We start from the raw sequence: 9,502 nt of genomic DNA on the forward strand, positions 1-9,502 counted from the left end.
CCCGCCCCTCTCAGAGAGCCCGGCAAGCTACCAAGAGTATCGAGCCTGCAGCCTGCGTGGCAGAGCCTGGCAAGCTACCCGTGCGTATTGGATATGCCAAAAACAGTAACAATAAGCTCTAAATGAGAGACGTTCTGGTGCCCGCTCAAACAAATCGATGAGCAACGGGATGACAGTGATGATGAAAGTATTTTAGTAACTAAGTCCAGAGAAATATCTGCCAGAAATTGCATCATTGTAAGCTTGTACCTCTCAGCTACTTTATATTCCACATATGAGTGCAGTCTTTCTATGTCTGTCTCTTTCTTTCTGACTCATTTCACTCAGCATGATACTTTCCATGTTGATCCACTTACATGCAAATTTCATGACTTCATATTTTCTGACAGCTACATAGTATTCCATTGTGTAGATGTACCAGAGTTTCTTTAATCAGTCATCTGTTTTTAGGGACTCTGGTTTTTTCCAGATTGTGGCTATTGTAAACAGTGCTGCGATGAACATAGAAATGCAGATGTCATCTCTACTATACCTTTTTGTGTCTCCGGGATATATTCCCAGGAGTAGTATTGCTGGGTCAAATGGAAGCTCAATTTCTAACTTTTTGAGAATCATCCATATTGTTTTCCAAAAGGGCTTAACCAGTGGGCATTCCCACCAGCAGTGAAGGAGAGTCCCTTTCTCCCTACATCCACGCCAACACTGGTTGCTTTTGTTTTGGAGGATGTGGGCCAGAGACTTTATGCCTTTAAATTAACTAGATCCTATGGTAACTGCTCAAATTTAGCAGTGAATGAAATAGGTAGAGTCTTGAGTCATTTCAAAATGCATGCCTACTAGAATGAAAAACAGTCACAGGAAAAGCAATTACAACACAGCATAACAAGAACACACACACACACATACTTGGAAGATTAATGACAGCTTTTCCAGGAGGTGACTTTAAAACTAAGGCCTGAAGCATAAAAGGAGTGTGCTGATTTATATGACAAATTTCCTCACACCAAAGAATTGAATGCTCTTGGGATGGGAAAATAGCTCTCAATGGAGCACAAACCTGGTATACATACACAGTATCTTGAGTTTAATTCCTAACTCTGCATTTTCTCTTGAGCATCACTGAGATATAACTGTCCCCAGCATCACTGGGGAGACCCTCCCTCCACACAGTAAAGGTTAACACAAAGTTCTGATTAGTTCAAGAGTATTTTATCTGCTGCAAGCTTCCAGCATACTTGGGTCTGGGGTGACCCTGTGAATTCCTTCAGTGCTTGCAAGAATGTGATGAAACTATTTGAGGTCTTAGCTTGGTTCATCCAGAGAAAGGTTATAGAAATTTCAGGCAATAAAAAAAGAAGAATATTTCATCTACACATTTTTCGATTGTCTACCATAGCCCCATTTTATTTACCTTCCCCTGCACAGGCTTCTCGTCCACTCATAAACCCTGTTTGCTGATGTTTCACACCTTTGCTCAGCTCCTTCAGCTGCCTTAAGAGCGTTATCTAAAATGCCTTGTGACTTAATTAAATCTCTGACTTACCTAGCATAATACATATCTCAGACATTTTTCTCAGGAGAAAACTGAGAAGCAGAGAGGCTTAGTAACAAGTCTGAGGCCTGCAGATAACTAAAGAGTTCAAATCAGACCCACTTGTTTCTCAACTCACTCCTTGCTCGACCATACAACATTCCATTGTACCCAGGACCCCTCCATATCACGGTCGAATTCAAGCTGTGTCATTCTTAAATCATTCCTTTTAATATTGTAATTCATGCCATACCTTATTCTCTTCTATAGTTTTATTTCCTAAAATGTATTGGAGATTGTGACATTATTTAAAAATAGGCACACATATTTTTCAACCAAATTATGAAGAGCTTATGAGCAGAAATTGCACTTTAAATTTTGGGAGGGGTGTTTGAGATTATCGATGCCATCACTAATAACTGTTGATCTTCTGTGACAGGCTTTTACGTCTTTCTGTGTAGAGATGGGAAAGTCAGGATGTTAGCTACTTAAGGAAATCTCTTTGCTGGGTTTGAGAAATAAAACATTTTTGGTGAAGCTGGCTGCAGAAGATCCTGAGAGCAAGTTTTTTCTTAATTCAGGTCTCCTTCCAGGTCAAGTTTAAAGCCATGAACTTAGCGACTATTCACTGTCAATAGGAAATGAACAAAATTTAAGATGCGAAAGCTTTCCTGAGCTCTGAACTTCCTCCCCAAGCTGCCAGACTAGAAGTATCCCTCTTTGAATGCAAATCAATTGCCATTGTGGATGAAAAATTAGATTTCTTCCCCTGAAATTTTCAGCACATGAATTCTCAAGTGGATCAGAGCTGACATGTATTATTGGTTTTTATTCTTCCCCATACCTAAGACACTCCCAGGGTTTCACTAGGCACTTAGATAAAGTGCATTCACCCCACCAGGCTGCCAATTGATCATTTAGTACATTATTGTGTAACATATTACTAGAAAGTGGCAAATGCACAGAGTGGAATTTGATTCCTTATCATTATTTTCATGACACATATAGCACTTTTCTCCAGGCTCTGTGCTGGGAATATTTAACAAGCCACATTAACTTCTAAGCATCTAGGATTGCATAGTTGAAAACAAAGCGAGCAGAAGAGTGAAACGGAAAGGTGAAAGCAGGAAAGAGCCATCAGAAATCATTTTAAAAGGCAGCAAAAAAAATTTTAAGTCTCCAAGAGAATTAAAAGATGTGTTCTAAGTATCTTGGAGTAATGGTAGCCAACAGAGTATAAAACAAAACAACCTAAAGAATTTCAATTATGCTGGTGTTCCTTAGGGCTCAGCTTGGATTGTAACAATAGATAAAGGATTATTTGGCCTATGAAATAAAAATAAAAATAAATATTTCCACTCGGTAAAACATGCGTTCAAGTTTGAATACAGATTTAGCGTGAACATTCCTGATATGCCCATTATTTACAGCATTGTAAGCCACAGAATATCAACCAATAATTTCTTTTTTGAAAAAGAATTTTTGATATGGACCTCAAGGAGTGATGTGGTCACATAAGACCTCAAGCTAGTGAATAATATAAATTGCTAAAACTACTCCTCTCCTCCTCTAAGAAAGAAAAATACTCTGATGCTCCGCATTCGAAATTATCCGAAAACTTTACTTGGAAAGATCAACATTTGTCAGTTTTTACCAGAATAGATTTTTTTCTTGAGAATTTTTTATTTTCTACATTTTAAATATATATCATAAAGGTACACATGTACATAAATAGCACACACACACATTCCAGGTGTCTTATGAAAAAGAAGCAGGAAATCAGATACAGCAGGTAGGGCATTTGCCTTGCATGTGGTCAACTTGGGTTTGATTCCTCCATCCCTCTTGGAGAGCCCGGAAAGCTACAGAGAGTATCCCACCTGCATGGCAGAGCTTGGCAAGCTCCCTGTGGTGTATTCAGTATGCCAAAAACAGTAACAAGTCTCACAATGGAGACGTTACTGGTGCCCGCTCGAGCAAATCCATGAACAAGGGGACGACAGTGCTACAGTGCTAAATATATTATAATTTCTACCTTACAGGCCTCGAGTGAGTGTGTGTGCATGTGTGTCTGCATTAGATGCATATACCTAAACATATACCTAATTTAGAGCTTGTATTTTTTTATTAATCACATTTTAATGTACATTTTGGATGTCTCAAAAATTATGTCAATTTTCAGTATCCCCCAAGACCCTAAATGTGACTGTGTAAGCCCTGTATCAGTTCACGAAGGTCTCTTTAATCACATAGAGTTCTCATTACAGGATGTATTCTTTCCAAGAAAATGCCAAGAGAAAAGAGACAACTTTAAACATATTTGGCAAAACCTCTATGGTCATTTACAAGAGATAAATGTTTTTTTTTAATCTCATTAATTCACATCTTTCTGCATAGAGAATGTGCATTATCTCTGACACTATCAACAGATTCAAAAATCCCTAGAAATTTTGTGAAAAGCATGTCTTATGCTATAAATGGCAAAATTCCCCCAGCATCTGCAACTTTTTTTAGAGCCATTCATAGGATATTGTTTTTCCAGATGAAAATTAAGCTGGAAGATAAAACAGGAAAAGCATCACAAATGCCTTGTAATCTCCAGATATATTTGGGAGCTGCCTAATTTTGATTTGTCTAGGTTTTCAGATGGTGAACATAGAACTTTCATTTGGAAATAGGAATCCGGATTGCATGAAAAATAATAGATTACCTCAAGTGAACACGGGCTATCCACTTTTAAGCTATTCATGTCTTTTCTTAACAAACACATACAGAATTATTACTGTTTGTTTTTCATGTTTTGAAATATGTAAATAAAAACAAGTCATGTCTCCAAGTAGTTTACAATCTTTGGGAGAGAAAACATGGAAAAATATCTAGTTATAATCAAAGAAAAATATGTATGGATAATAACAGAGATATATCTCCTATGTTGATGTTTTTTTCTTTGAGAGACAAGTGAGTGTTAAATATTATCTGGGTTTATAAATTCAACCATAACGATGAGTCCACTAGATTCCATTTGTACAGAGAGCTTTTATTTTACTATTTCTTCATGCCAGGTTATTGGAATGGAGACAAGAATGCACAAGTATATTCATGGAGTCAGGAGATGTCATTTTTAATCTGGAGCATAGTACTATATATCAAGTGTTTCAGAAGAAAAAGCCTGAAAAATTTATGATATTTTTACTTTATAAGATTTCAAAGACCAGGAGAGTGTGTAATCACAAAAAAGGGGCAGCAACACTCTATCTCTTCTGCCGCCCTTGTTCGGTAGTCTCAAGCCGCTTCCCCCCCACCCCCAGCTACCCCCAGAGAGGTCCATGGTGATGGACAGGTAAAGGAAGGAATGAGGGCCAGGCTGGTTGGTCTCAGTTGCATTTTATTCCATTCCTATCTCCATTCTCCTCTGATTCTCCTCCTGCTTCTTCCTCCCCCATGCTACTTCATTCTCCTCGATCTCTCATCATTCTCCTTCTGCCTCTCTCATTCTCCTTTTCCTCCTGGCTCTCGATCTGGAACTGGATTTCCCCCAGCCCACTCTTACAGCCTAGTTAAATTCCCAAACATGAGGGGTTGGAGCTTATACATAGATGTGGTCACAATCAGTAGGGGTAAAATTCTTCCCCTCAGGAGATGCCTCTTGTAGGACAGATTCTCTTTCAGCAGGATGACTCACCCAAGAGTGAAATCCCATGGGTGTGTTTCTCCTCTCCTTGTCCAACAAACATATCATCATCATCATCCCATTGATTGTCAAATTTCTCGAGTGGTCTCAGTAATGTCTCCATTCATCCTAGCCCTGAGATTTTAGCAGCCTCTCTTTACTCGTCCTTTCTGATGGTGCAACATTGGAGGCTCTTTCAGGATAGGAGGAATGAGACCCATCATTGTTACTCCCCATGAATACGCCATGTGAGGCTTTTCCATGTGATCAGGAAACTCTCAGTAGCTTGCCAGGTTCTCCTAGAGGGAGAACTAGGCTATAAGATGTCCGGGAGCTTGGCTTTATAGTCTCTTGTTTGTTATCGATAACAAACATATAAGCATTCATAATATTAATCATTTTATATGGGCACAGTAAGAGATACATTAAGCTTATAGAATTGCTCTCCTGGGGTCATCTGGATCTCAGACTACAGTGCTCAGGCCAAATTAGTCTTTCCTATCTTTAGCAGGGTCCTAGTCCAGTTGTTACTTTTGGATCATGACAGCATTTGTCCATGATCAAGCTCTTAACTTATAGTTAAGAATTGTGGTGCTTTGGCCTGGCCCATATCGATGCCAGAGTAGATCAAAGCTTGCCCTGGGTCCCTTTAGTCCCTTGTTAGAACCCTGCTTTTGGGGTGCTAGGAACTAAGGGCAACTGAGGCTTAAGTCGAGAAAGAAGATGCCCAGGAATTAATAATATTCAAAGCCAATAAATCCCAAGTTACAAAAGCATAATATTAACTGTCTTCCTTTGTCCATACAAAAAGGACATTGCTTTAAAGTAAACTATTCAAAAGACACAAGGAGAGGAGAAAGGCAATATTTCACTCATACATATAAAATCATAGATTTATGAGGAATCTAATCTTATAAGTTAACAGAGTCTGATTAGGGGGAAAAGCTGATTAACTGGTTTGGGGAAGAAAGCATAGAGAAGTGGTTACAGATAAACAAAGGAATGGGAGTGATTGGGAGAACTATGATGGGTGTAACCTGATAAACCAAAGCTCCTTGTAGTAAGGGCAAAAGGGCAAACCAATGATATCCTACAGGAGAGAATAATTCAAGTAGAATAAATGAGATAGGAAGTTAGAATCCAAGAAATATGTGGATACCAAAAAGGTGAATATTACAGTCTAAGATAAAAGGTCAGCAAAAATTAAAAGAGAGAAACTCCAGGGAGAGGGTACAACAGACTAGAAAATGTGCTTTCATGGGGGAGCCCCAGGCACCTCCAAATGTGATTCCCCCAGTGCAACACCAGGAGGAGTGACTCCTGAGCTCCGTTGGGTGTCACACACACACACATACACACACACAAACACACACACACACACACACAACCTAAAAATGCAGAATTGGAATCAAGGTCCTGGACTGGAAGGTAGGAGACATTTGTAATTTCGATTACTTGTTCTTTGAGGGTTCGGTTTTGCTTGTAGTTAATGTTAACTTGAGCACATCTGTCAAATAGGGGGAAGGGGTTATGTATCCAGTAGCTCAGGAGAACATACTGGAATGAAATTTAAAAGAAATAGAAGAGCAAGAACCCAGAAAAGTAAACTCAGGATTCAGCAGTGTGTGAGAAGGAACTAGAGAGAGCAAGCAAGCAGCACCAGGCCACGCGTGCACTAAAGAGCTCAATACATCTCCCTCACACTCTGGGATGGGGTCCAATACTGTGGCATGAATGAGCCAGCTACCTGTTCCTAATATATATGTGTGTGTGTATGCATATATATAAAGGATTCAATAAATTCAATGGTATTCAATAAAAATTAATTAATTAATTAAATTTAAGCTTCAGAATATATATATATATATATAATAGAAAAAGAAAACAAGAAGAGTAATAAACCTCTGGGATTACTCTTAGCTCTTTATATCACCATCAATACTCATATGAAAGGGGGAAGTTCCCAAAGTTACCAAGCACTACTGGAGTAAGAATAACAAAAGTCTATGGGTCAGAATGGATCAGAGTTGAATATTCTGTCACGACTCACAAATATATGACCACTTAATCTTTGACAAAGGAGCAAGAAATGTGAAGTGGAACAAGAAAAATCTCTTCAACAAGTGGTGCTGGGAAAACTGGATAGCTACCTGCAAAAAAAAAAAAAAAAAACTCTGACCTCTGTCTAATGCAAGGCACAAAAGTCAAAGTGGATTAAAGACCTCAATATCAGACATGAATCTGATGAATTCATGGTATTCATCCATAAGGTATGAATCCATAAGGTACATAGAGGTAAATGTAGGCAGAACACTCCAGGACATCTTTTAAGCATCTTTAAGGATGAAACACCACGGTCAGTGGAAACAAACATAAACAAATGGGACTACATCAAAGTAAGAAGCTTCTGCACTTCAAAAGAAACAGTGGCTAAAAAAAAAAAAATAAAAAAAAATTAAAAAAAAAGAAACAGTGGCTAAAATACAGAGAGAGCCCACAGAATGGGGAAGAATATTTACCCAATACCTATCTGATAAGTGATTAATATCCAGGATATACAAGACACTAGTAGAACTGTACAAGAAAAAAACCTCCAACCCCATCAAAAAATGGGGAGAAGATATGAACAGAAGTTTCTCAAAAAAAAGAAATACAAATGGCCAAAAGGCACATGAAAAAAATGCTCCACATCACTAATCATCAGGGAGATGCAAATCAAAACAACCATGAGATATCATCTCACACCATGGAGACTAGCACACATTCAAAAGAACAAAAGCAACCAGTGCTGGCATGGATGTGGGGAGAAAGGGATGCTCTTTCACTGTTGGTGGGAATGCCGACTGGTCCAGCCTTTCTGGAAAACAATATGGACAGTCCTTCAAAAACCAGAAATTGAGTTTTCATATGACCCCAAAATGCCACTTCTGGGAATATATCCCGAGGATGCAAAAAAGCACAGTAGAAATGACATCTGTACCTATATGTTCATTGCAGCACTATTCACAATAGTTAAAATCTGGAAACAGCCCGAGTGCCTGAGAACAGATGACTGGTTTAAAAAACTTTGCTACATCCACACAATGGAATACTATGCAGCTGTTAGGAGAGTTAAGTCATGAAATTTGCTTATAAGTAAGTGGATAGACATGGAGAGTATCATGCTAAGTGAAATGAGTCAGAAAAGAGGGACAGACATAAAGGACTGCACTCACTTGTGGAGTATAAAATAACATCATATGAGACTGACACCCAATAACAGTAGACACAAGGGTCAGCAAGATTTCTCCATAGCCAGAAGCCTGCCTCACGAGCGAGGGGGATGAGAAGGAGAAGGAATCACTAAGAAAATGAACGTTGGAGGAATCAGTCGGGACGGGAGATATGGGCTGAAAGTAGATAAAGGACCAAATGTGATAACCTCTCAGTATCTGTACTGCAAACCATAATGCCAAAAAGTAGAGAGAGATTATGAGGTAAATTGTCTGCCATGGAGGCAGTGGGAAGGTGGGAAAGGGGGGAGGGGTATACTGGGGAGATTGGTGGTGGGGAATGTGCACTGGTGGAGGGATGGGTGTTTGATCATTGTGTGATTGTAACTCAAACATGAAAGCTTGTAACTGTATCTCACGGTGATTCAATAAAATAAAATCAAAACTGTGGGTCAGGAAGACCCAGAGTGATATCAAGAGTGTTGCTGATAGTTACAGCATTTTGGTCCGCCTTGGATTAGAGAGTCACTGAGATCTAAAGCCCATGAGCAGGAACCAGTTTTGAACTCATGCTAACGAGGAAAATAGCACATGCAAGCTCCGTTCTTTTCCTTCATTCTTCCTAGAAATATGGATCACAGACACAGCAGCACCATTTCTCACCTTTTCTGAAAAAAGCCTTTGCTCCCTAGAATCTCCAAGGGAGAACTAGCTCTTCCTTTCACAATGCTCAGATAGAAATTCCTCGGTGGCTGCTACATTACCCCAGCAGGAACTTCCATAGTAGAAACAGAATGTTGCCTGATCACTATAGCTCAGGCACAAAAATTGCTTGGGTATCTAAGAGGCAAATATCCACAGGGCACTGGGGAATTTATTGCAAACAGTGGTGTACAGCTCTGTAAAGTGTCAGATATAGTGGGAACAAGACTTGGGGGTGGATCTGCGGATAGTTCTCAGAGGGTTTGGGCCACTCCCAGTGATTCTTGTCCTTGCTATGCAAGATTGATGTTCCAGGATTCAGTGCTCAGGCCTGGCAGTGGGTGTTGAGGGGACCACCAGGACCGAATTGGTAGTGCTTAAGAGACC

The 9,502-nt window shown here is 39.4% G+C and overlaps 1 non-coding gene across 1 annotated transcript; it reads left to right on the forward strand.

Annotated features, from left to right (window-relative positions):
• Window positions 1–1,216: 1,216 nt before the first annotated feature.
• On the forward strand, window positions 1,217–1,348 carry LOC129400952 (small nucleolar RNA SNORA9). Its single transcript, XR_008627998.1, has one exon. It is a non-coding gene; the product is annotated as a small nucleolar RNA SNORA9 (small nucleolar RNA).
• Window positions 1,349–9,502: the final 8,154 nt, after the last annotated feature.

The sequence above is a fragment of the Sorex araneus genome, chromosome 1, assembly GCF_027595985.1.
Source record: "Sorex araneus isolate mSorAra2 chromosome 1, mSorAra2.pri, whole genome shotgun sequence".
In the NCBI taxonomy this organism is placed as follows: domain Eukaryota; kingdom Metazoa; phylum Chordata; class Mammalia; order Eulipotyphla; family Soricidae; genus Sorex; species Sorex araneus.